Source organism: Mercenaria mercenaria, chromosome 15 (genome assembly GCF_021730395.1).
Source record: "Mercenaria mercenaria strain notata chromosome 15, MADL_Memer_1, whole genome shotgun sequence".
Classification (NCBI taxonomy): Eukaryota; Metazoa; Mollusca; class Bivalvia; order Venerida; family Veneridae; genus Mercenaria; species Mercenaria mercenaria.
In genome coordinates this window covers 3,393,625-3,418,699 of record NC_069375.1, presented here as the reverse complement: position 1 = coordinate 3,418,699, position 25,075 = coordinate 3,393,625, and the positions used below count along the sequence as shown (strand labels likewise).

Sequence of the window (25,075 nt, the reverse complement as noted above, 5' to 3'; positions counted from 1 at the left end):
CTTTAACCTTAAAAATAACCTAAGTATACCACCTAGGTGACCTTGACCTTGGGTATAATGGGCTCAGCCCCTAAACATACATTGTTTGTATACTGGTAAATGTTTATGTGAACTTACAGTAAGATATAAGAAATAGTAACAAAGATATGACAGAAAAACAAAGGTTGCCCAAAAACTAACCATGAAGGGTCATGCCGACGCCAGGGCGAGTAGTATAGCCCCCCTATTCTCCGAATAGTGGAGCTAAAGAAGAGGTGATTACTGGAAATTTTGATGAAAATGATGACTTAGTATAAGCAAAAGTAAAATGGTACACAAATCTCATGTCATTTTATTTGAACTAATATGCATCTGTCAACTGTAAATATTGTAATAAAAAAGAGAAATAATGTTTAAAGTTTATTTAGAGAAATCATCATAGACACAACAAAACTACATTACAAAATTTGCAGCACAAAAGCATAGTAAGTTTCATCAAGTGCATTTGATTTAGAAACTACTTGCATTAAGAGACCAGTTTTTCAGTTCCTTTTTTTATGTTATCAAAGAACAAACTATGTTGCATAAACAGAACATGTTTTTTCCTTCCCTTTGGTGATTTCTTAATGCAAGCTGTACTGTAGTTTTTTACCCAGCTATATTCAGTTCAGTTCAGTTTCAGTTTCAAATTCAGGTCAGTTTCTGTTTCAAATTCAGTTCAGTTCAGTTTCAGTTTAAAATTCAGTTCAGTTTCAGTTTAAAATTCAGTTCAGTTTCTGTTCTAAATTCTGTTCAGTTCAGTTTGGTTTCAGTTTAAAATTCAATTCAGTTCAGTTTTAGTTTAAAATTAAGTTCATTCAGTTCAGTTTAAAATCCAATTCAGTTCAATTCAATTCAATTTTATTCAGGCATAAGATCCAATTATAACAGAAATACAAAGTGGTACAAAAATCAAAAATATTAGAATTAATAAATATGCAGTAAACCCTTTTATGTTTATACTTTACAAGTGTAATCAAGCTTATACATAAATATCAGGAAAAAATGATGATCTTTCTGCCTGGGATAAACCATGAAAGTAACAATGTCACTTATTTCCAGTGGGGACCCTTAGCTTTCAATAATATGTAAGTATAGTGAAATAGGATTTACATGTACACTTATAAAGTAATTAAAATTCAACAGTTTTCTCTAATATAAATAATTAGGTAGCTTAAAACATAAAAAAAATCTTTAGAAGATAAGAAATTTGTTTATTAATGTGACCTGTGTGAGCATATAAACATAATAACATACAATATTTAACAGTTAAACACACCTGGCCCTATGGGCCTACAAGTCTTGTATACACCTGAATTAACTGAACAAAAAATCTATACAGATAATTATAAAATTATAAGTCTAGATATCACTGAGAAACTTATCACAAAGTTAATTTTATACAAGAGTTGAAATGAAATTTTGTCTTCTTGCTCCTTAAAAGTTTGGGGTTTATATACTTTACTTATAGTTTTAAATTAAACATTTTTATTCATAAAGTTATGAAATATTTACAAACAAGAGCTGTCACTAATGGTGACAAATGCCCGCCCCCCCTCCCCCCGCAGCGCCTTGACCTTTGACCTGGTGACCCCAAAGTCAGTAGGGGTCGTGTACTCAATAAGTACTATCAGCATGTGAAGTTTGAATGTCCTGGGTGCAGTGGTTCGCGAATAAAGTGCCATCATGCAAAAAGTTAACGTTGTGACGAACCAACTAACGAACCAACAAACGGACGGACAGTTGAAAACTAATATGCCTCCCTCTGGGGGCATAAAAACATTTCAGGCATTGGACAGAAAGCTATATTAGCTTACAGTAAAGGTTTTCTTCTCCTTGCTTTACTATTAAAAGATAACATCTGTTGCTTAAGGATATTATTTAAAGGTTTTACACCTTATTAAATTTTGAACAAAAGTATTTAACAATAATTAACAAACTTAAGCAAAATCAAAGAAAGTAATAACTTAACCTTGGAATGTCTTGAGCTAGAAGTTTGTTGTGTATTTTTAATCAAGGAAATGGCTAAATAATAAACAAGAACAACTAAAGTGTTTCTTTAGGCAGATTGTAAAAAAGGGTATTAAGGCTTATAGCTATAATATAACATTTTAACAAATGAAAAAAATTACAAGTCTGACTATATTAATTTTCTTAAATATAGAGTAAAATAACATAATTCGAATTTCCAATTACAGTTGTTATTTTCTACTTTAGATAACGAACATTATGGTACCAAATTTATCATGAGTATACGTCATTGCTTGTAATTTTTCTTTAACACATGAAAACCCTTGGCAGGCCTTCCCAGTTTTTCATAGTAAATTTGTCTGTCTGTCAGTTATAGGCATTGTACCGGATACCAAATAGTGTCATAGCAAATATGACTGTTTAGGGTACAGTTTCTTTAACACTAGTAAAAGAATACTTTTTAGAAGAAACTCAGCTGAATAATGTCCTAGTTATTTTTGTGCACAGTAGAGCTGAGACAAGAACTGGAAAATCAAACTGTCTTTCATAACAGGCTACCAAAATCACTTTAGGATCTTTTCAAGCCAAGTACACAATATCTCTACAGTTGACCTAATTCCAGATGTTGGACTATTGTGCTTTTTATCGTCATTGTGTCTGAATATTCCATGCAATCCTGGTGATTCTTTGTGCCTTTGGTGAAATTTCCTTTTTAGGTGTGACATAGATAATCTATGCTACAGCGATTTGTTGTGGTATGCGACTTTGTGTGACATGTGGCATCTTCCCATATTGAACTATATAAAAGATATATCTCAATTTACTGTATATCACTCTAAAAAAACTATGTGTAAAACCGACAAGCACTAAGACAAAATGTATAAAATTCAAAACAGACAAATCTTTAAAAGCAGAAACAAGTTTTATTTCTTTAATTGGTTGAAAACCAATGAATTTTCATCAACTGAAAATCAATTACATGTATATAAAGCTATGAAACAAAATATTAAATGTTATCTTCACTAAAACACAATGCTACTAAAATAGTTATAGTAAAAGCCGTAGAAGCATTGACTATGGCAAACACACACTGCATATCCATTCACTTGATACTGTAATGGATGAAAACAAGAGGGCCATGATGGCCCTATATTGCCCACTTGAGTTAAGTTGCTTGCTTGAACAAATTTCTTTGAATCGCTCACCTAAGTAATACGAGCCACATGTTGAAAATGGCAAACTGATGCTAAAATATGAGAAAATAGGTCAATAGGTCACATTCAGGGTCACTGAAAGTCAGTTTTAAAATCAGTGTGCAAAATTGTACATGTCATCCAAATTTCAAGGTTTATCTTAAACTAGATACCCATGGGGAACATGTCGAGCCTGCCAGCTGTCAAAAGGACTGGGAGTTACACATGACATTTCTTGTCTCATTGAGGCAAACATTTATGCCAAATAAAAAAGAGATTGCAAAAAGTTACAATATAAGTCATTAAAAGTAACAACAAAGGGATAAAATCTTTAAAAAAAAAAAAATCTACATCCAGACAAAAATCCCCATCAGTAGAGATAGGTCAAAATACACCTGAAAATTGGATGTAACATGCATGTTGTTCTACAGAAAAGTGGTCTTGATTTTTCCTTACGACCAGTAATAAAAAAGTTATGAAAATAAGCTATTTATAGTAACAACAAAGGGAAGTAATTCTAGGATCTTGCGAATGACACTCTGTCTCATAATGATGAACAATTGTGCCAAGTAACATCAAAGTCCCTCTATGCATCAAAAAGAAAGGCTCAAGACAAAGTGACTCTTGTATCTGACTTTTGACCTCTAAGTGTGACCTTGACCTTAGATTTAGGGACCTGGTTCTTGCGCACGACTATCCCTCTCATGGTGGTGAACAATTGTGCCGAGTTACATCAAAATCCCTCCACGCATGAAGAAGAAATGCTCCGGACAAAGTTGTCATTCATGTATCCTTTGACCTCTAAGTGTGACCTTGACCTTAGACCTAGGGACCTGGTTCTTGCACATGACACTCTGACTCATGATGGTGAACAATTGTGCCAAGTTACATAAAAATCCCTCCATGCATGAAGAAGAAATGCTCCGGACAGTCATTTTTGAATTTGACCTTTGACCAGTAAGTGTGACCTTGACCTTTGAGATAGGAACTTGGGGTTTGCGCATGACGCTCAGTCTCTCTGAGGTTAACATTCAAGCCAAATATAAACAAGATTGCTCCAAGCAGGTCAAAGTTATGGTCCGGACAAACAAATCCGGATGGATGCACGCACACACGGACACACACACATACACCGAAAAAAGCCATTTGGACAACCATGTCTTCGCTTCCACAAGCGGGCTCCACAAAAACAAGAAAAACAAGAAAGTAGGTCAGTAGGTCAAGGCGAATCAAGTGACCCCTAATCATATGGGGTCGTCAGGTAATTATAGTTAACAAGAGTGCCAGAATGTCACAATATACGCCCGTCACAGCAAATTTCTTTATTCTAGCACCTGTATTTGCAAATGGAATTTTAATTTTGTGGTTGTTTAGTAATCATTGTAAGTCATTTGTTTTTCTAAGTCCACAAAAAAACTCCTTACCAGGTAGAGATACCTTAAAATACACCTAAAATTTGAAAGTAACATCTATGTTGTACAACAGAAAAGTGGTTTTGTTTTTTCCCTACGGTCAATTATAAAAAAGTTACAATATAAGTTATTTATAGTAACAACTAAGGGAAGATAATCTTAAAAAAAAAAAAAAAAAATCCAAAAAAAAATTGTAAGTCCACACAAAAATCTTTACCAGGTAAAGACTGGTCAAAATACACCTCATAATTGGATGTAGCATGCTGTACTACAGAAAAGTGGTCTCAATTTTTCCCTACGACTAGTAATGAAAAAGTTACAATATAAGCTATTTATAGTAACAACAAAGGGAAGTAATTCTAAAGAAAGGAACTGCGCATGACACTTGGTGTATAATTGTGCCAAGTTACATCAAAATCCCTCCATGCATGAAGAAGAAATGCTTCGGACAAAGTCATTCTTGTATCTGACCTTTGGCCTCTAAGTGTGACCTTGACCTTTGACCTAGGGACCTGGTTCTTGCGCATGACACTCCACCTCATGGCGGTGAACATTTGTGCAAAGTTATAACAAAATCCCTCTATGCATGAAGAAGAAATGCTCCGGACAAGGTTTTCATTCTTGTATCCTTTGACCTCTAAGTGTGACCTTGACCATAGACCTAGGGACCTGGTTCTTGCGCATGACACTCCGCCTCGTGGTGGTGAAAATTTATGCCAAGTTATATCAAAATCCCTATATGCATGAAGAAGATATGCTCCGGACAAAGTTTTCTTTCTTGTATCATTTGACCTCTAAATGTGACCTTGACCTTAGATCTAGGGACCTGGTTCTTGCGCATGACACTCTGTCTCATGATGATGAACAATTGTGCCAACTTTCATCAAAATCCCTCCATGCATGAAGAAGATATGCTCCGGACAAAGTCATTCTTGAATTTGACCTTTGATTTCTAAGTGTGACCTTGACCTTAGGACCTGGTTTTTGCGCATGACACTCCGTCTCATGATGGTGAACAACTGTGCCAAGTTTCATCAAAATCCCTTCATGCATGTAGAAGATATGCTCCGGACAAAGTCTGTGGACGCCGCCCGCCCACCCGCCAGGGGTGTTCCCATAATACGTCCCGTTTTTCAAACGGGCGTATAAAAAGTCTAGGAAATATGATCTGATAATTTTTTACGTATTTATTCCTGTATAAAGGCCTAGGCCTTGAACTTCCTGACAAGAAGATTTTTTTTCCTGTATAAGTCTAGGTTAAATTTGGGACCCCAGGGCAGGGCCTCTTTTCCCCCCAGGGGCATAATTTAAACAATTTTGGTAGAGGAACACTAGGTAAGGCAACATACCAAATATCGAAAGCCTATGCCTTGCAGTTTCAGGCAATAAGATTTTCAAAGTTTTTTCCTATATATTAAATCTATGTAAAACTTGAGACCCCCCTGGGTAGGGCCTCTTTTCAACTTGGGGGGCATAATTTGAATAATCTTGGTAGAGGACCACTAGGCAATGCAACATACCAAACATCAAAAGCCTATGCCTTGCAATTTCAGACGAGAAGAATTTTAAAGTCTTTTCCTATATATGTCAATGTAAAAAACTAGGGACCTCCATGGCATGACCTCCTTTCACCCCAGAGTAATAATTGGAACAATCTTGGTAGAGAACCACATGGCATAGCATAGCAACATACCAAATATCACAAGCCTAGGTCTTGTGGTTTCAGACAAGAAGATTTTTAAAGTTTTCTTCCTGTACAAGTCTATATAAACCATGTGACCCCCTTGTTGGGGGAGGGGGGGGGGGGCATATCTCACCCTTAGGGAATCATTTGAGGAGTCTTTGTAGAGGCCCACTAGATGATGCTACATACTAAATATCAAAGCCCTAGGCCTTATGATTTTGGAAAATAAGATTATTAAAGTTTTTCCCTATATAAGTCTATATAAACGATTTGACCCCCTGGGTGGGGCTGTATTTGACCCTATGGGGATAACTTGAACAATCTTGGTAGAGCCTACTAGATGACTCTACATACCAAATTTCAAAGACCTAGGCCATGTGGTTTTGAACAACAAAATTTTTGAAGTTTTTCCTTTTGGTTGCCATGGCAACCAGAGTTCTGTATGGAATTAAATTCTTTGAGTCATTTTTAAAGAAGACCTTCCAAGGATCATTCCTGTGAAGTTTCATCAAAATTGGTTTGGTGGTTAAGAAGGAGATTTGTTTAAAGGAAAGTGTGGACGACGGGCGGACGACGGACAGTGAGTGATCACAATAGCTCACCCTGAGCCTTTGGCTCAGGGGAGCTAAAAAGCATCAGAAACAACTTACTTAGGTCAATGGTTTCTAGGTAAATAGTGAAAATTGTTGCCTCCCCTTATAAATCTGTAGGACTGAAGTTGCTACGAGGAAGTTGTATCAGTATCAACATCCTTTTTGGCCAGTTCCTGTAAAGGAAATTGAAGAAAATATATTATGTTGCAATAATTAATTTCTGTATGCTCCACTTCAGAAAATTTACGAGCTGTATCTTTAGTTAGTTGCAATCTTTATTTTGTAAAAGAAGCCTAAGAAAAGATGATACAGATATACTCCCTTGCAGAGATCAGTCTTTTCTACATGGATGTTGTTAACACTGATGATACTATAACAGGATTCTTTATACAAAGTGCAGGGCATCAATTTAATGTTGTATGACCAGTCTGTATTCATTACATGAATACTGGGCAAATAAGTCAAAACTTTAGGAATAAGTGTTAAAAATTATTTCTGGCAATAGTTTTGACTATTGACTGGTAAGCCACTATTTAAGTACATACTATTATTCTCCTCATATTAATCACTGGTCAACAGTTTGTAGAAAAAATTATAAAAAACTTATTTCTGAAGTCATGTGATAAAACACATTTAACGAGTGGCTAGGCAGTAAATAGTCAAAACTGTTGCCCTCAGTCTTTCAAACTTGACTATTGAAAAGCTGGCAACTAACCCTTATCCTGCTGGACACAAATCTGCTTTAGCTACCAGTGTAGATAATGATCAACCTGTATATCTGTGCAGTCTGATCAAGATCTGAACTGTTTGCCATTCAGTCAGAAACTTTCTGGTTAGCACCCCTTTTAACAGTAAATACCACTGTCCAAAACTAAACGACTGACAAGTTCATTATAGAAATTTAGCAGGGTAAGGGTTAAACATGTTTATATTGTATATTTAGCTGTCCAGTATTTCTCCTTTTACTGACCTATCCTCTGTAAGCAGACAACAATTTTCTCATATGATGCCATATGGGTAAGAAATGACTTGAGACATATTTCTTTCAGTCAAATTCGTATGTAGAACATTCCCATCTAAATTTCTAGGCTTGATTTATACTCAACATTTGCACAATGATGTAAGAAAGTTATGTTTAAAAAAATCACCCGACTAATAAGAAATTTCTTCTCAAGTCAACTGTGTGCGCTGGTAAGTGATCGTTTCCATTTCATGTTTTTCCCCCACATGACAGTGCAAGTACTGCTTTAAAGTTAACCTAAGAGACAAATGGGTAAATGTCAACAAAATCTTAAAAGTTAAATACTGTTACTTATCTAAATTGGAATATAAAACTACTCATAAATATTACTTGTTTTTACTTTCTTCCTATTATGAATGCTGAATAAACATCCAGTCTGCATGATGCTATCTTATTATGGTTATACCACTAACTGTTTCCATACACAATAGTTATAGTTCAGGGGGACACAACAAGGGTACCAAAACATCATTCTGACAAAGTTTGGTCAAAATCCCCCCAGCAGTTTCCGAGGAGATGCGATAATGAGAAATTGTTAACTGACAGACGGACAACAGACATAGAGTGATTTGAATAGCCCACCATCTGATGATGGTGGGCTAAAAATGAAATTCTGAAACAGCAGTCTAAAAAAAAAAAACTTTGACACACAGTATCTTAATCATTTTGCTACCTATGAGAGGGATACATCGGCTGGAATACTGAAATCAATGACTGCTTGTTGATGGCCACTATTAAAAGTTTTCCCAAGTTTTCTATAGTTCTTCACCATCATCATTGTCTGTCCAGTCACTGTCATTTTCCATCAGTCTTGCAACTTCAACCTCTGAAGAAAAATAATTCATGTACTACAGAGAATTTCATGAGCTTCAAAAAATGTGCAAGCTGGCATTAAATTTAATAATCTTATAATTTTAACCCTTACCATGCTGGCACAAACTAGAAAATGCTTTTGTAAAAAAGCGCATGTCTCCCCAAATGCAAAGTCCTATAGGCAAGAAGTCAATAGGGGTCAGGAGCGAAAGTCAAAGAGACACTGATGGTTGGCTGCAATAGGGATCATCTACTTGGCATGTCCAGTCATCCTGCTAAATTTCAAAACTCTTGGCCTAGTGGTTCTCAAGTCACTGTTCAGGCTCCTGTGACCTTGACCTTTGATCAAGTGACCTCAAAATAAATAGGGGTCATCTACTCTGCATGTCCAATCATCCTATTAAGTTTCAACATTGTAGGTCAAGTGGTTCTCAAGTTATTTCCAAAAAGTGATTTTACATGAACAGGCCACTGTTACCTTGACCTTTAATTGACTGACTCCAAAATCAATAGGGGTCATCTACTCTGCATGTTCAATCATCCTATGAAGTTTCAACATTCTGGGTCAAGTGGTTCTCAAGTTATTGATCGGAACTGGTTATCAATGTTCAGGCCCCTGTGACCTTGACCTTTAACGTAGTGACCCCAAAAACAATAGGGGTCATCTACTCTGTATGAACAATCATCCTATGAAGTTTCAACATTCTGGGTAGAGAGGTTCTCAAATTATTGATTGGAAATGGTTTTCCATGTTCAGGCCCCTGTGGCCTTGACCTTTAACAGAGTGATCCCAAAAAATGATTTTACATGAACAGGCCACTGTGACCTTGACCTTTAATTGACTGACTCCAAAATCAATAGGGGTCATCTACTCTGCATGACCAATCATCCTATGAAGTTTCATCATTCTGCGTCAAGTGGTTCTCAAGTTACTGACCGGAAATGGTTTTCAATGTTCAGGCCCCTGTGACCTTGACCTTTCACAGAGTGACCCCAAAATCGTTAGGGGTCATCTACTCTGCATGACCAATCATCCTATTAAGTTTCAACATTCTGGGTCAAGTGGTTCTCAAGTTACTGACCGGAAATGGTTTTCAATGTTCAGGCCCCTGTGACCTTGACCTTTAATGGAGTGACCCCAAAATCGATAGGGGTCATCTACTTTGCAAGTACAATCATCCTATGAAGTTTCAACATTCTGGGTCAAGTGGTTCTCCAGTTATTGATCGGAAATGGTTTTCCATGTTCAGGCCCCTGTGACCTTGACCTTTGATGGAGTGACCCCAAAATCAATAGGGGTCATCTACTCTTCATGACCAATCATCCTATGAAGTTTCAACATTCTGGGTCAAGTGGTTCTCTAGTTATTGATCGGAAATGGTTTTCAATGTTCAGGCCCCTGTGACCTTGACCTTTCAAGGAGTGACCCCAAAATCAATAGGGGTCATCTACTCTTCATGACCAATCATCCTATGAAGTTTCAACATTCTGGGTCAAGTGGTTCTCTAGTTATTGATCGGAAATGGTTTTTAATGTTCAGGCCCCTGTGACCTTGACCTTTGACGGAGTGACCCCAAAAACAATAGGGGTCGTCTACTCCAGCAGCCCTACAACCCTTTAAAGTTTGAAGGTTCTAGGTCAAATGGTTCTCCAGTTATTGCTCGGAAATGAAGTGTGACGTACGGACGGACGGACGGACAGGGCAAAAACAATATGTCTCCTGGGGGAGACATAATGATTCTGCCTTAGTGATCAGTGTAGATCATGACCAGCCTGCAAATCCATGCAGTCTGATCATGATCTGCACTACTTGCCATTATGTCGGTATCTTTTTGGTATGCAACCCTTTTAAAAGATAATGGTACTGTCCAAACTGAAATATGCACAAGTTCATTATAGAAATTTAGCAGGGTAATGGCTACTGTGAAACAAGAGCGTCATGATGACCCTGGATAGCTCACCTGAGTAATATGAGCTACATGTTTCAAATGTCAAACTGATGATAAAATATTAAGAAAGTCAGTAGGTCACAATCATGGTCAATGAAATTCAGTTTTATGATATGTGTGAAAAACTGTGTATGTCATCAAAATTTCAATGCTGTATAAAACAAAAAGTAGGTCAAGGTCACAGTCAAGTGACATCATATTACATGGGGTCATCAGGTAATTATAATTAAACAGTCTTGGAAATAGGATCAGATGATTTTTTAAGTATTTTTCCTATATAACTCACATTATAACTAAGTGACCCCAGGGCGTGGCCTATTTTAACCCTAGGGGCATAATATGAACAATTTTGGTAGAGGACTACTACACAATGCATCATGCCTAGGTCGTATGGTTTCAGACAAGAAGATTTTTAAAGCTTTTTCCTATACAAGTCTGTATAAAACTTAGGACCCCCAGGGCAGGGCCTCTTTTCATCCAAGGGGTACAATTTGAACAGTTTTGGTTGAGGACCATAAGACAATGCTACAAACCAAATATCAAAGGTCTAAGTGTTGTGGTTTCAAACAAGAAGATTTTTAAACTTTTTTTCCTATATAAGTCTATGTAAAACAAGGGACCCCTGGGGTGGGGGGGTCACATTTGACCCTAGGGGGATAGTTTGAACAACCTTGGTAGAGAACTACTAGATGATGCTACATACCAAATATCAAAGCCTTAGGCCATGTGGTTTTGTACATGAGGATTTTCAAAGTTTTCCCTATATAAGTCTATATAATAAACCATGTGACCTCAGGGGTGGGGCCATATTTGACCCTAATGGGATAATTTGAACAACCTTGGTAGAAGACCACTAGATGATGCTACACACCAGATATCAAAGCCCTAGGCCATGCGGTTTTGTACAAGAAGATTTTCAAAGTTTTCCCTATATAAGTCTATATAAACCATGTGATCCCCAGGGCGGGGCTATATTTGACCCTAGGGGATAATTTGAACAATTTTGTTAGAGGACCACTAGATGATGCTACACACCAGATATCAAAGCCCTAGGCCCTGTGGTTTTGGACAAGAAGATTTTTAAAGTTTTTCCTTTCGGTTGCCATGGCAACCAGAGTTCTGCATGGAATTCAATTCTTTGAACAATTTTGAAAGGGGGCCACCCAAAGATCATTCCTGTGAAGTTTGGTGTAATTCTGCCTAGTGGTTTTCAAGAAGATTTTTTAAGAAAATGTTGATGGACGACGCACGACGGACATCAAGTGGTCACAATAGCTCACCTTGTCACTTCATGACAGGTGAGCTAAAAATTTAATTCTGAAACAGCAGTCTAAAAAAACAATTTGACAAACAGTATCTTAATCATTTTGCTACCTACGAGAGCGATACATTGGCTGGAATACTGGAATCAATGACTGCTTGTTGATGACCACTATTAAAAGTTTTCCGAAGTTTTCTATAGTTCTTCACCATCATCATTGTCTGTCCAGTCACTGTCATTTTCCATCAGTCTTGCAACTTCAACCTCTTAAGAAAAATAATTCATGTACATACATACTGCAAAATACAAATATGTAGCTTGTAAAATGGATTCCATCAAAATAAACATATAATACACTAATAAACTTACTAGGATTTTATCATCAAAACACAGAAATATTTGATAAACGAACAACATCTTTACCAATATTTTACCTGACCATTACATGTTCTGCCGTACTGTCCCATATGACGGATACTAAAAATATTCTGACAAAATTGTCCTCCTTTGAAAATGAATGCCATTTGCAAAGAAATAAAAATAAACAATTGCTGAAAACTGTGTTCCACCCAGTTATGTGAAATTTCACCAGTTGTACACTATTGCAAATGCATCAAAACAAACATAATCATGTAACAGTTCTTTGAAAATGGTGAGTTTTTAAAGGTATTTGACTGTATACATATAGGGAAAAGTGACCACGCCCTTTGACGGCCATGTTTCTTGACGAATCAAAATAATTTGAAAAATCTTGGTAGAGGGTCACATAAGGATCATTTGTGTAAAATTACTTCTAATTCAGACCATCGGTTTAGAAGGAAATGTCAATTGATGATTTTTCAATTTTTACCTCTACTGGACCCAATGTGCAACCAAGCAGAACTGTTTGAACAACTTTGGTAGAGGACCACCCAAGCAACATCCAGGCAAAGCTTTCAGTGGTTTTGGAGGAGAATTTCTTTAAACATAAATTTCGAGGACGGTCTACTTGACACATGCAAACACAGACAACTGATACAGTGTGATCACAATACCTCACCATGAGCACTTTGTGCTCCAGTGAGCTAAAACATAGGACTGAGATGATTACTAGTTGAAACCAGTTTCAATTTTTCTAAACCAGTAATTGCTCTCAAGCAACAGAAAACAGTAGTTGTATTTTATACATTTCTTTGACCAGCACATAGATCCACAGTATATTTCCACTAAACACATCAACTGAACATAATAGTCTCGGATTTGCATGCCGCGAGTTATTTAAAGTAAGATACACCAAAATATGACTAAAAAAAGAAATACTTATTTTTCTGTTGCTGATTAACACTGAAGAACATAAAAATTTCATACGTACCTAAGAGATGAAGATCAGTCTGGCCACGGGCATACTCCATGAACTTCCATAATGTTGACCATGTCATTATGTGCGTCTGAAGATTCCTGGATAGAAAATATCTCAATGAAACAAAATATAACAGCATATATAAACCTAGATCGGAAATGGTTTTTAATGTTCAGGCCCCTGTGACCTTGACCTTTGACGGAGTGACCCCAAAAACAATAGGGGTCGTCTACTCCAGCAGCCCTACAACCCTATAAAGTTTGAAGGTTCTAGGTCAAATGGTTCTCCAGTTATTGCTCGGAAATGAAGTGTGACGTACGGACGGACGGACAGGGCAAAAACAATATGTCTCCTGGGGGAGACATAATGATTCTGCCTTAGTGATCAGTGTAGATCATGACCAGCCTGCAAATCCATGCAGTCTGATCATGATCTGCACTACTTGCCATTATGTCGGTATCTTTTTGGTATGCAACCCTTTTAAAAGATAATGGTACTGTCCAAACTGAAATATGCACAAGTTCATTATAGAAATTTAGCAGGGTAATGGCTACTGTGAAACAAGAGCGTCATGATGACCCTGGATAGCTCACCTGAGTAATATGAGCTACATGTTTCAAATGTCAAACTGATGATAAAATATTAAGAAAGTCAGTAGGTCACAATCATGGTCAATGAAATTCAGTTTTATGATATGTGTGAAAAACTGTGTATGTCATCAAAATTTCAATGCTGTATAAAACAAAAAGTAGGTCAAGGTCACAGTCAAGTGACATCATATTACATGGGGTCATCAGGTAATTATAATTAAACAGTCTTGGAAATAGGATCAGATGATTTTTTAAGTATTTTTCCTATATAACTCACATTATAACTAAGTGACCCCAGGGCGTGGCCTATTTTAACCCTAGGGGCATAATATAAACCTTAATAAACCTTAATAAAACAAAATAGATTACTGAAAAATCATTTAAATTCGTTGGCACGGACTTTAGTGGTTTTGGTCAAAACTGCAATTTTGTGGGGATATGAATTCATGGATTTCAAATTCTGAACATAAAATGGATGTTCGTTTGGATTAAATTTCGTGGATTGACTCGGTCACGAAATCCACGAAAATTAGTCCCTCATGAATATTTATGATTTTACAGTATACAAATTCTTTTATCTTAATAGTTCACTAAAATGTATTTTCAGCTGGACTGTGAAGAAAATTTGAAACCGTTTTTTTATAATTTTGATTCCTCTAGCAGTGGGATAAGAACCGTACCTGGTGTCTCACAAGGAGGTAAACTTTCTACATTTTTGACATCAAACTTGCAACCTCCCCATTGAATTGATGATGTAAAATACCTTTGGATCTGTATGCAAAGATTCTACCACATAACAATGATGAAAAATATTCTGGGTTTTTGTAAAATGAGATGGTTTTTTTTTTTTTTTACAGAACACAATAAGTAAAGCTTACCCCATTTTTTTACAGGTAGCAGAACACAATAAGTACAGCTTACCTTTTACAGGTAGCAGAACACAATAAGTAAAGCTTACCCCATTTTTTTACAGGTAGCAGAACACAATAAGTAAAGCTTACCCCATTTTTTTAAAAGGTAGCAGAACACAATAAGTAAAGCTTACCCCATTTTTTTACAGGTAGCAGAACACAATAAGTAAAGCTTACCCCACTTTTTACAGGTAGCAGAACACAATAAGTAAAGCTTACCCCATTTTTTTACAGGTAGCAGAACACAATAAGTAAAGCTTACCCCATTTCTTTACAGGTAGCAGAACACAATAAGTAAAGCTTACCCCATTTTTTTTACAGGTAGCAGAACACAATAAGTAAAGCTTACCCCATTTCTTTACAGGTAGCAGAACACAATAAGTACAGCTTACTCCATTTCTTTTTTCAATGAATCTACTGCAACTTGATGAGGACCTCCTAGGCTGTCCACATTGGCTGAAATGAAACATTTCATTGATCATTTTGCATTTAGGCCAAAAGGTTCAACAAATGTGAAAACCAGAACAGGAATAAAGACCAAGTTCTTGAAATTTATGCCTTTCAACTGGCTCTAGCTATAAAACCATATCAAATTAGGAACTGTGACACCTTAATTACCTTTCTAACTAGGTATGATTTTGGGAATTTACAATTTCACTGTCTTTAAATAAAATCTGTATTTCTATTTTTAATAGGCAACTCTACAATGAATTACAAAAATCATTGAGTACCAAAGTTTTTGTTGATATAGCAAAATTTAATTTATGTGTAAATAATTATAAAGAAACAGCTGTCACAGCAGACAGCATGCTCAACTACTGCAGTGCTGGATAGTGAAAGAACACATCTGAGGAAGTTATCACTGGCATGCTCAACTACTGCAGTGCTGGATAGTGAAAGAACACATCTGAGGAAGTTATCACTGGCATGCTCAACTACTGCAGTGCTGGATAGTGAAAGAAACATCTGAGGAAGTTATCACTGGCATGCTCAACTACTGCAGTGCTGGATAGCGAAAGAAACATCTGAGGAAGTTATCACTGGCATGCTCAACTACTGCAGTGCTGGATAGCGAAAGAAACATCTGAGGAAGTTATCACTGGCATGCTCAACTACTGCAGTGCTGGATAGCGAAAGAAACATCTGAGGAAGTTACCACTGGCATGCTCAACTACTGCAGTGCTGGATAGCGAAAGAAACATCTGAGGAAGTTATCACTGGCATGCTCAACTACTGCAGTGCTGGATAGCGAAAGAAACATCTGAGGAAGTTATCACTGGCATGCTCATTATGTCTTTGTTTAAAATGTGGTTGCTACATTTTCCGTTCTGAACATAAATACATTAATTTCTTGTTAAATCCCATTTCTGATAATTAATTTCTTTCAAGTTAGTCAAAAGTTTGAATATTGCTAAATATACTAAAAATTTTTATTGAATCAATTGTTTTTATTACCTCCCTTTAATGATCTAGTTAAAACCGTTCATGTGCAATATTAAAAGTAGTGCTTTTCTAACCATGTAAGTATGCATAACATGAATATGAAAAATTCTTACGATAAAAATTTAAAGCATTATGGACTTTAAGGTAGTTCTGCACATTCAGGTCAAATTTTTTGTAGTGTCTATAAAAGCCTGATTTTCCAAAACAGAATATATTAAAATTTTGAAAATTTGGCCATTTTTTTTTTTTTTTTTCTAGATTCATTTGAAAATTTTTATAATGGGAAAAATACAACAATTTTGGTAACATTTTTATCAAAAGAATTTTTTCTACAATATACAATATTTTAATGAAACTTCTCACAGTCGTAATTGAAAATGTGGCCTATAATATGGTGAACTAAAATTCATAGGCTCCGTTGCTTGATTTTAAGGTATAATTTCCCCCATAATCAAAGAGATCCAAGCATTTCAAGCTGATTTTAAGAGTGACATTTTTCTATTAATTCAATGTCTCAGATGTTTTAAAATGGTATTTTAACTTTAAAAGAAAAGTAAACTTGTCATTGTAATAGATTTACATACATTCTGCTATCAATTCATTGATTTTCATTTCCATATCTAGTCCATTGTAATAGATTTACATACATACTGCTATCTATTCACTGAATGATTTTCATTTCCGTATCTAGTCTTTATTCTTTAATGACTTTACACGAACACCTCAGATTATTCAATTGTGAAGACTCACCTTAACGACTCCTAGACTCCTGCAAGTCTGAATAAAATGTATTTAGTAACAAAGATCCAGTGGTGAGTTTGTTTGGGTTCAACACCATTTTTTCAACAATATTTCAGTTACTTGGCAGCCAGTTAATCTAACCAGTGTTCCTGTATTCTGTACCAGTACAAACCTATTCTCCGCAAGTAACTGCCAACTTCTCCAAATGAATCAGCGGTGGAGGATGAATGATTTCAGACACAGTGTCTGTTATCAAATGAGCTGCGCCATGGGAAAGCCAACATAGTGGGTTTACGGATGCGCAGGCTGGTCTGGATCCATGCTGTTCGCTAACATTTTCTATAATTACAATAGGCTTTGAAATTGAATAGCATGGATCCTGACCAGACTGCACGGATGCGCAGGCTGGTCTAGATCCATGCTGGTCGCAAACCCACTATGTTGGTTTTCTCATGGCGCGGCTCAAATCATCACAGACAACATATGCACCACCCAGGTATCAAACTGACAACCCTTTAATCAATCTGTATATCTATGCTCTCTCTACTGAGCTTAGCGTGGGGGGGGGGGGCTTTCAAGTGGAACAGCATCTTATCATCTACTAGGTATGCTTCATGAAATATTTCTGCAAGAAGGTTGAGAAAAATAGCATCATGAATTGACCTGAAATTCTAAGACAAGAAACGCGGCAATGCCACGAAACCAGGTTTTCAACACTTTTCATAAGAATAAAAAAGTATACTGAATCACAGTGCACCACTTTAAAGCACAACCCTAACCCTAACCCTAAACCCTAACCCTATTTTTAGTAACAATGACCTTGACCTTGATCCCAGAAACCCCAAAATCAATCCCAAGCTACAACTTTATATAAGTTTTCTATACACCAAGTTTCATCATGATAGCTCATTCCTAAGTTAAGTTATTGACCGGAAACCCTTTTTCTATTTTAAGTAACAGTGACCTTGACCTTGACCCCAGAAACCCCAAAATCAATCCCAGCCTTTGTCTTGATATAAGCTACATACATACCAAGTTTTATTCAAATATCTTTACCCAAACAAAAGTTATTGACCGGAAACCCTTTTTCTATTTGAAGTAACAGTGACCTTGACCTTGACCCCAGAAACCCCAAAATCAATCCCAGCCTTTGTCTTGATATAAGCTACATACATACCAAGTTTTATTCAAATATCTTTACCGAAACAAAAGTTATTGACCCGAAACACCAGTTTGACGCCGCCCGCCCGACCGACCAACGACATACCCCAATCTAATAACTCAGGTTTTCGTTGAAAACCTGGTTAAAAAAAAATGGGGCATTATTCATAATATATTGATGCCAGATTTATGTATCTTGTGTGGAATGATCTGGGTGATGATATGGAAAAGTTGTTTTAAGTTTGAATCAAGTAGGATTGCTCTCCATATACTTCATAATAGTTCAGCTAAAAACAAATTATACCATGTGTTTCAAGCTGGAAACAGCTGAACTTCAATGTGCTTTTCCCACTGATGTAGTATGTATTGAAATCTGCCTGTTCCACTCCCACTGATGTGTATACAGTCAAACCCGTGTTAAAGACCACCTCTGAACAGAGACCACCTGGCTCTAAAGAACACATGTTTTGTTTCCCATTTTAACATTTACAATATATCTTAACCTGTGAATAATGGCCACCTCCCAATAAAGACCACATTTGGCTCTCCCAAGGGTGGTCTTTATAGACAGGGTTGACTGTACTGCAATCTGCTCACTGCACTCCCCTCCAGCTCTTCTACCGAAGTTCATTGGCAGTTGTAGAATCATATTGTAGATTACCTTTGAATAAACCAGAAAATATTGCTGTTTCTTTCCTATGCTCAAATAATATTTCTAAACTGAGACCTTATAAGCTTGCAGTGCAACATCATACTCAAGTAAGTAAGTATATAAGTATCCACTTTATTTCCGAGGGCTACACATTGAGTTTATATACAGTATATACACAACATTAAACAAACATTATCAAGCATCATTAATACAAAATGTACAGTTCAGGATTTAAACAAGCAAGCCAAATAAAAAAGATATAAAATGAGGTGAAGTTTTAATCCAAAACCAACAACAAAAACACCTGACATATTGACCTAAAGATCATGAAGTTGGTTTCATTAAGATATGGTCATAAATGTGGCCTCTAAAGTGTTAATTAACTAACTTTTCCTTTGATTTGACCCGGTGACCTAGTTTTCGACCCCACATGACCCAGATTCGAACTTGACCTAAAGATCATCAAGATTTATATTCTAACCAAGTTTCATTAAGATATGATCATAAATGTGGCTTCTAGAGTGTTAACTAGCTTTTCCTTTGATTTGACCTTGTGACCTAGTTTTTGACCCTACATGACCCAGATTCAAACTGGACTTTGAGATCATCATGATTAACATTCTGATTAACATTCTGACTAAGTTTCATGAAGATACAGTCATAAATGCCCCTAGAGTGTTAACAAGCTTTTCCTTAGATTTGAACTGGTGACCTAGTTTTTGAACCCAGATGACCCAATATGGAACTCGTCCAAGATTTTATCGAGGGTAACATTCTGACCAAGTTTCATTAAGATTGGGCCAAATTTGTGACCTCTAGTGTGTTAAGTCAAATTGTTGACGACGGACGGACGACAGACACAGGGCGATCACAAAAGCTCACCTTTAAGCACTTTCTCAGGTGAGCTAAAAATTACTGTACTGCACAGCTGCATTAAATTACCAATTTCATACCAATAATATCATACAATGTCATGTCACAAATTAAAAAAAAACAAACCCAAGCAAAAAAATACAAATCTCATAATATCTCCAGGTATTCAGTGGTATACATTAAAACCTGCTGTCACAGTCTCCTCTATTAAGCAGCCAACCTGTCTTAAGCAGCCAGTGTCTCATTTTCCAAAATGATCATTCATTCTATAAACTACCTGCATTTAGCAGCCACTTTTTCCAACTCCCTTTGTTGGCTTTAGAATTTATTGTATTGACAATATCAATGTATCTCCTAGGCGGGAGAAAGAAAAACTTCAGCAGGGCAGAAGTGGAGATAAGGCTTTAGGGCAGAATGAGTTAAGTATACTACAAAAAGAACAAAGAACTTAAAATGGTACATGCATATATTAAATTATTAATTAAGAAATGAGATCAAGACAACACAACTGTGTTTTTAATGCACAAACTGATGATGAATTTCACAGAACTATTATTATTTGTATATCTGCTACTATTTCACTTGGCTGCATTCTTCATCTCAAAAGATCAATGTTAAACTTGATCATTCAACTAGCTGAAATTGAAAAATAGTGTGCACACTTCCGTCAGACTGTAAAGTAAATATACAGCAGCACAAGTATTTTAAATAACCAAAAACCTTGTTAAATGATACCAGACTTACCTTCATAACCTATATCAATATTGTCATCAGACCCCTCCAATGTTCTTTGAGCTGATCCCTTTCTCCGAACTCTCTGGCTGCAGGTGTAACATCATCCATTCTTCTTCGCAGGAAACCAACTATCCATGTCTGAAGCAATGAATTTTTTGTTCATATCAATGTTTTTTGTCAGGGAAAGAAGTTTTTGAAAATGAAAAAAGAAATGTTTGAGAAACTTGCCTAGCATTCATTATCCTTTACCAGAAACAGAATAGGTATCATCAACACCCTATTTTTTACAAAAAGCAACAACATTTTTAAAAGAGCTGACATTGTCTTTAAAATCAGCATACTGTAAAACCTGTCTAAAGCAACCAGCCAAGAGAGTGGGGGAAAAAGTGGCTGTTTATCGCATGCCACTGCTTAATGCATGTCATTTATAGAATGAAGGGAAATGAGGCACTGGCTGCTTAAGACAGGTTGGCTGCTTAATAGAGGCGACAGCAGGTTTTCCTGTATGCTAATTTCTGCTCAAGTGATTTTGGGTCTGGCTGGCTGTCGGCAGTGAGCAGCCATTGCGCAGAAACACTCTTCATTAATGCCGTTTTTAAGTCAATTTGCGCACATACGAAAGCTTTCAACCCACTATTTTTAAAAATGTGAAAATCAAGGATCTTCAATAAGTTCAGTATTTTAGTGACAGATTTAACTTTAGCAGCCGTAACTTATCTATATTTAACATTTGACATGTATGATTTATTAAAATTTCAAAATCTAACAAATACAGTTTCGAGGAATCAAGTTTACAATGTTATAAAATAGGTATCATATAATCTATGTTCATAAACGCATGAGGCAGGTTGTAGATGTTTCAAATCTACTTTAAAAGTGGCTGAGGAAGCCTGACGAAATTTTTACAATTCTTATCCACTCGGACATTTGCAGAAAAAAATATTTAAGCGACAATATTATACAATTATTGACTTTTTCATAGGTTGATATGAGGATTTATCAACCCGAAAACAGTTATACTGTGAAATCATTTAAATTCGCTGGCATGAAATTTCGTGCAAACGTGAGGAAGGACTGTTTCGCGCGGACTTTAATTCGCGCATTTGCAATTATAGCAATGAAAAATATAAAAAATAATAATAGCGCGGTCTTAAATTCGCGCATCGGTCCTGGCGCGAAATACGCGAAAATTTGTCCTACGCAAAAAAAATGATTTCACAGTATTCACCGAGCCTGATACCAGAAAGAAACAATTTTGTTCCGCAGACGTAGTATACATACCATTTTTGTATCTTAATGTAGTAGGTACACCCAATAGACAACGAATACAGATATATGTACCTTTCTAGTCTGTACAGGTTAAAACTATCCCCCTTAACAGCATACTAGCTAGTGAGAAGAGCTATACCCTGTACAGTCCATGCATGTGATTGATGATGTATTTCAAATTAAGCTGAACTCAAAGAGTTCCTGTATTTGACAATGAATGATCTCAATTTGAACAAATCAAATGATTCAGTTTTTTTAATAACTGATGTAATTCTGTTTTTAAATGAAAAAAAAAAGCAATAAAACTTTGTAGCAGTTTGCATTAGAACTTTAACAGTTGGCAATATGCTTTAACCTTTACCCTGCTTTTTTTCTATAATGGACTGGTCAATCATTTAATTTGGGCAGTACCACTTATGATTCAAAGGAGTGTCCACTTAAAATTTACTGACTGAATAGCGAACAGCACTGAGGTACAGGCTGATCTTGGTCTGCACTGGTCACAAAGGCAGAATCATTTGCCAGCAGGAGGTGAAAGTTTAAATGTTCATTGTGTGTACTCCCTAACTATCTGCAAAAGTTCGAATGTAAATGGCTGTTATGAAAAAAATAAATTTAATATGAATTTAAGTTTCATTACCTCAACATTCTTGTATGATTTGACCAGCTATATCTGCTCTACAATGTATCACCGTGAATCTACTATATGTTGAGATACCATCTGTCCGAGTTGGTACTGGTGGTGTGAGGGATTATATCTTTCCAGCTGACATTTTTCTTACAGCATGTGACAATTTTCACCATCTGTTGATTAAGCCTTCTGATTCTTCATCCATGGGCGTTTCTGCTAATAATGTTTTGGAACTTAGGCATCTAAAATCATGGTAAAAGTTACATGGAATATATTAGTTAAATCCTGGTAAACTAAAGTCTAAATCAATCATCCTCCACCTCTAATATGAGTGGAGAAGTTGACATTTACCTGTGTTGAACAGGTGAACATATCAATGAAACCTTTTATAAACAACACTACAAGTATCATTATAAACAACAATACATACCAGTGCCTATCATTTGGTTTGGAAATCAGTCTTGTAGCCTGCTACTTAAATTTCCAGCATTTACAGCTGTCACATTCAACATCTTTTTGTCTTCTGTCTCTAGAAACATATATTAATGTAAGAGACTTGTCATGTTGTTACATTCAATGTTTATATACCCAATAGTTTTCCCTTACATATTGCTACAAATGTCATTCCAGGTTTAATATTTATTCTATCTTATATCCTGTATAATACTGTATAACTGTATCCATATGTTTGACAAAACTCGTACAGACTTATAAATTATACTTTCCTGAAACACACTTTAGTTTTATACAATAATAATCTAAACTAAGTATCCATAGCATAAATAAAGCACTTGGTATTAATATTTTTTATACACTGTCTTTTTTTCAGCATATTTTGTGGCCATATCTAAAACACTACTTCAATATACAATTCAATTATGCAACATGTTCTATTTACAAACACTTCTAGATTATCAATCAGGAATGGATTGGCCAGGTCAGGATGGGACAAGACAGAATGGGAAGGAACAGGAATAGACACCACAGATTCCCAACTCCACAAAAACATAAATTCCAGTAAGTACCAATTTGTTATTCTTTTGTCACTTCAAACACTACAAATGAATACAGTCTCTTCTTGAAAACATTCTTCTGGGAAAATCCACAGCTTCAACATTGGTCAGCGAAATCAGCAAATATGACTGAAACACAGAAAAGTATTTTACCTATCAAACAATTCTTTTTCCATACTTCTCAAAATACAGCAAGAATGTAACTTTCAACAACTGTACATGAACCTTCATTTGCCCATACAAGTGTGGTTCCAGATTTAATAATCATTTGTCTTTAGGTAATAGACTGTTTCCATAATAATATTATGAACAGCTCAAAAAACAAATGTTTTTAACATTTTCTATCAAATATATATCTACTTATAAAGAAGTGCACTTTTACCACTTCTTATAAAGTGTTACCATAGTAAGTGTCAACTGCACAAATAAAACATATTCATAATTATTCTATTTATACACATATTTTCTCTTCCTTTATTTGGGCCATGCTCAACATAAATATTTTAATTCTAATATGCTATATTATATATTAATTGTACTATCATACATGAATTACCCATCAGAAATGGGACGGACCGGGTCAGGTTGGCTTAGGATAGGCATGAATGGGAAGGAACTGGAATAGACAGGACAATGTTCCCATCCCCTACAAAGTATCGATTTCAATTATTAACATTTTATGTTTTTTCTTCACTCTAAACACTATATAAACATCAGAATATATACATTATACAGAAGTATACTTTTACCACTTATAAAGTGTGACTATAGAAAGTGTCAAAAAGTGTCAACTACATGAATATGACATATTTTCACACAAAAATATTTCATATCAAATTTATCTATTCACATCTTTTCTCTGCTTTGAATGCAACTAAGTTCTACATTAATATTTTCATTCAGGTATGTTATATTATATATTATTTGTATCAACATATCAGGACAATCAGTCAGGATGAAATTTACGATTCAATAATTATTCCATATAAGACAACAGACTGAATCCATAACAATATTACAAACATCTCCAAAAACTCATGTTTCAACCTTTTCTATCATATACATATATTTACTTACAAAGAAGTGTACATAGTGTTGTGCAGTGAAAAATCAGAAAAATCGGTAAAAAATCAGATAGCACAAAAATGTATATCTTTTAACATAGAAACTACAATAAGGATAAATTATTCAATAAGTTTATGTTGCTAAAATTTTAAATAATGAAAATTCTTTTCATGTTTTCATGACACTTGTCAAAACTTTATTGTTGTCTCAACTTTGACACATTTATGCACTTTAATCTTTGATAGTCCAGAATGTGCTAAAAGGCTTCTAAATCTATTTATGATAAGGTCATTGTGACTGACTTGATAATTTAAATGTTAAGATTTGCTGACTGATAAGGTGTTGATTGCTGTCAAAACTTGTTAATATTTTAAATACTTGTAATTTTATTACCATGTACGCTTTCTTGAATTTGATTGGTTTATACTGTTAATTACAGTCACAATAAGGGTCATTTTAATTGGTCAGTTATTATATGGTGAGAAAAAATATATTTTCAAGACAGCAGATTTTTAAGGAGAATAGATTTGGATGTCCAAGTAGAAACATCGTGGTTTTCCACTAGAACACTAGGATTGTTAATACTTAAACCTTTTTTCTAATTGTTATATAATACGGATAACCGTGTGAAAATTGTTATTTGTTGACTGTGTGGTTCTCCACCGAAGAAAAATAAAGAAGATAATCTGGAACTGTGTTTTATTATTTGGACATAATAAGTAATGCCAGTAACATCA

At 35.6% G+C, this 25,075-nt stretch overlaps 2 long non-coding RNA genes across 3 annotated transcripts; both read right to left on the bottom strand.

Annotated features, from left to right (window-relative positions):
- Nucleotides 1–386: 386 nt before the first annotated feature.
- Nucleotides 387–7,272, bottom strand: LOC128548883 (uncharacterized). Its single transcript, XR_008367310.1, has 2 exons — nucleotides 6,929–7,272; nucleotides 387–2,786 (listed from the first exon to the last, which is right to left on the bottom strand). It is a non-coding gene; the product is annotated as an uncharacterized LOC128548883 (long non-coding RNA).
- A 728-nt stretch (nucleotides 7,273–8,000) lies between these two features.
- Nucleotides 8,001–24,862, bottom strand: LOC123545051 (uncharacterized). 2 transcript variants are annotated; one of them, XR_008367309.1, is made up of 9 exons: nucleotides 23,286–24,862; nucleotides 22,270–22,789; nucleotides 20,370–20,498; nucleotides 18,405–18,761; nucleotides 15,105–15,211; nucleotides 13,267–13,352; nucleotides 12,033–12,181; nucleotides 8,566–8,718; nucleotides 8,001–8,129 (listed from the first exon to the last, which is right to left on the bottom strand). It is a non-coding gene; the product is annotated as an uncharacterized LOC123545051 (long non-coding RNA). The 2 variants fall into 2 exon arrangements; XR_008367308.1 differs by having other exon boundaries at nucleotides 22,270–24,862.
- Between the last annotated feature and the right edge of the window lie 213 nt (nucleotides 24,863–25,075).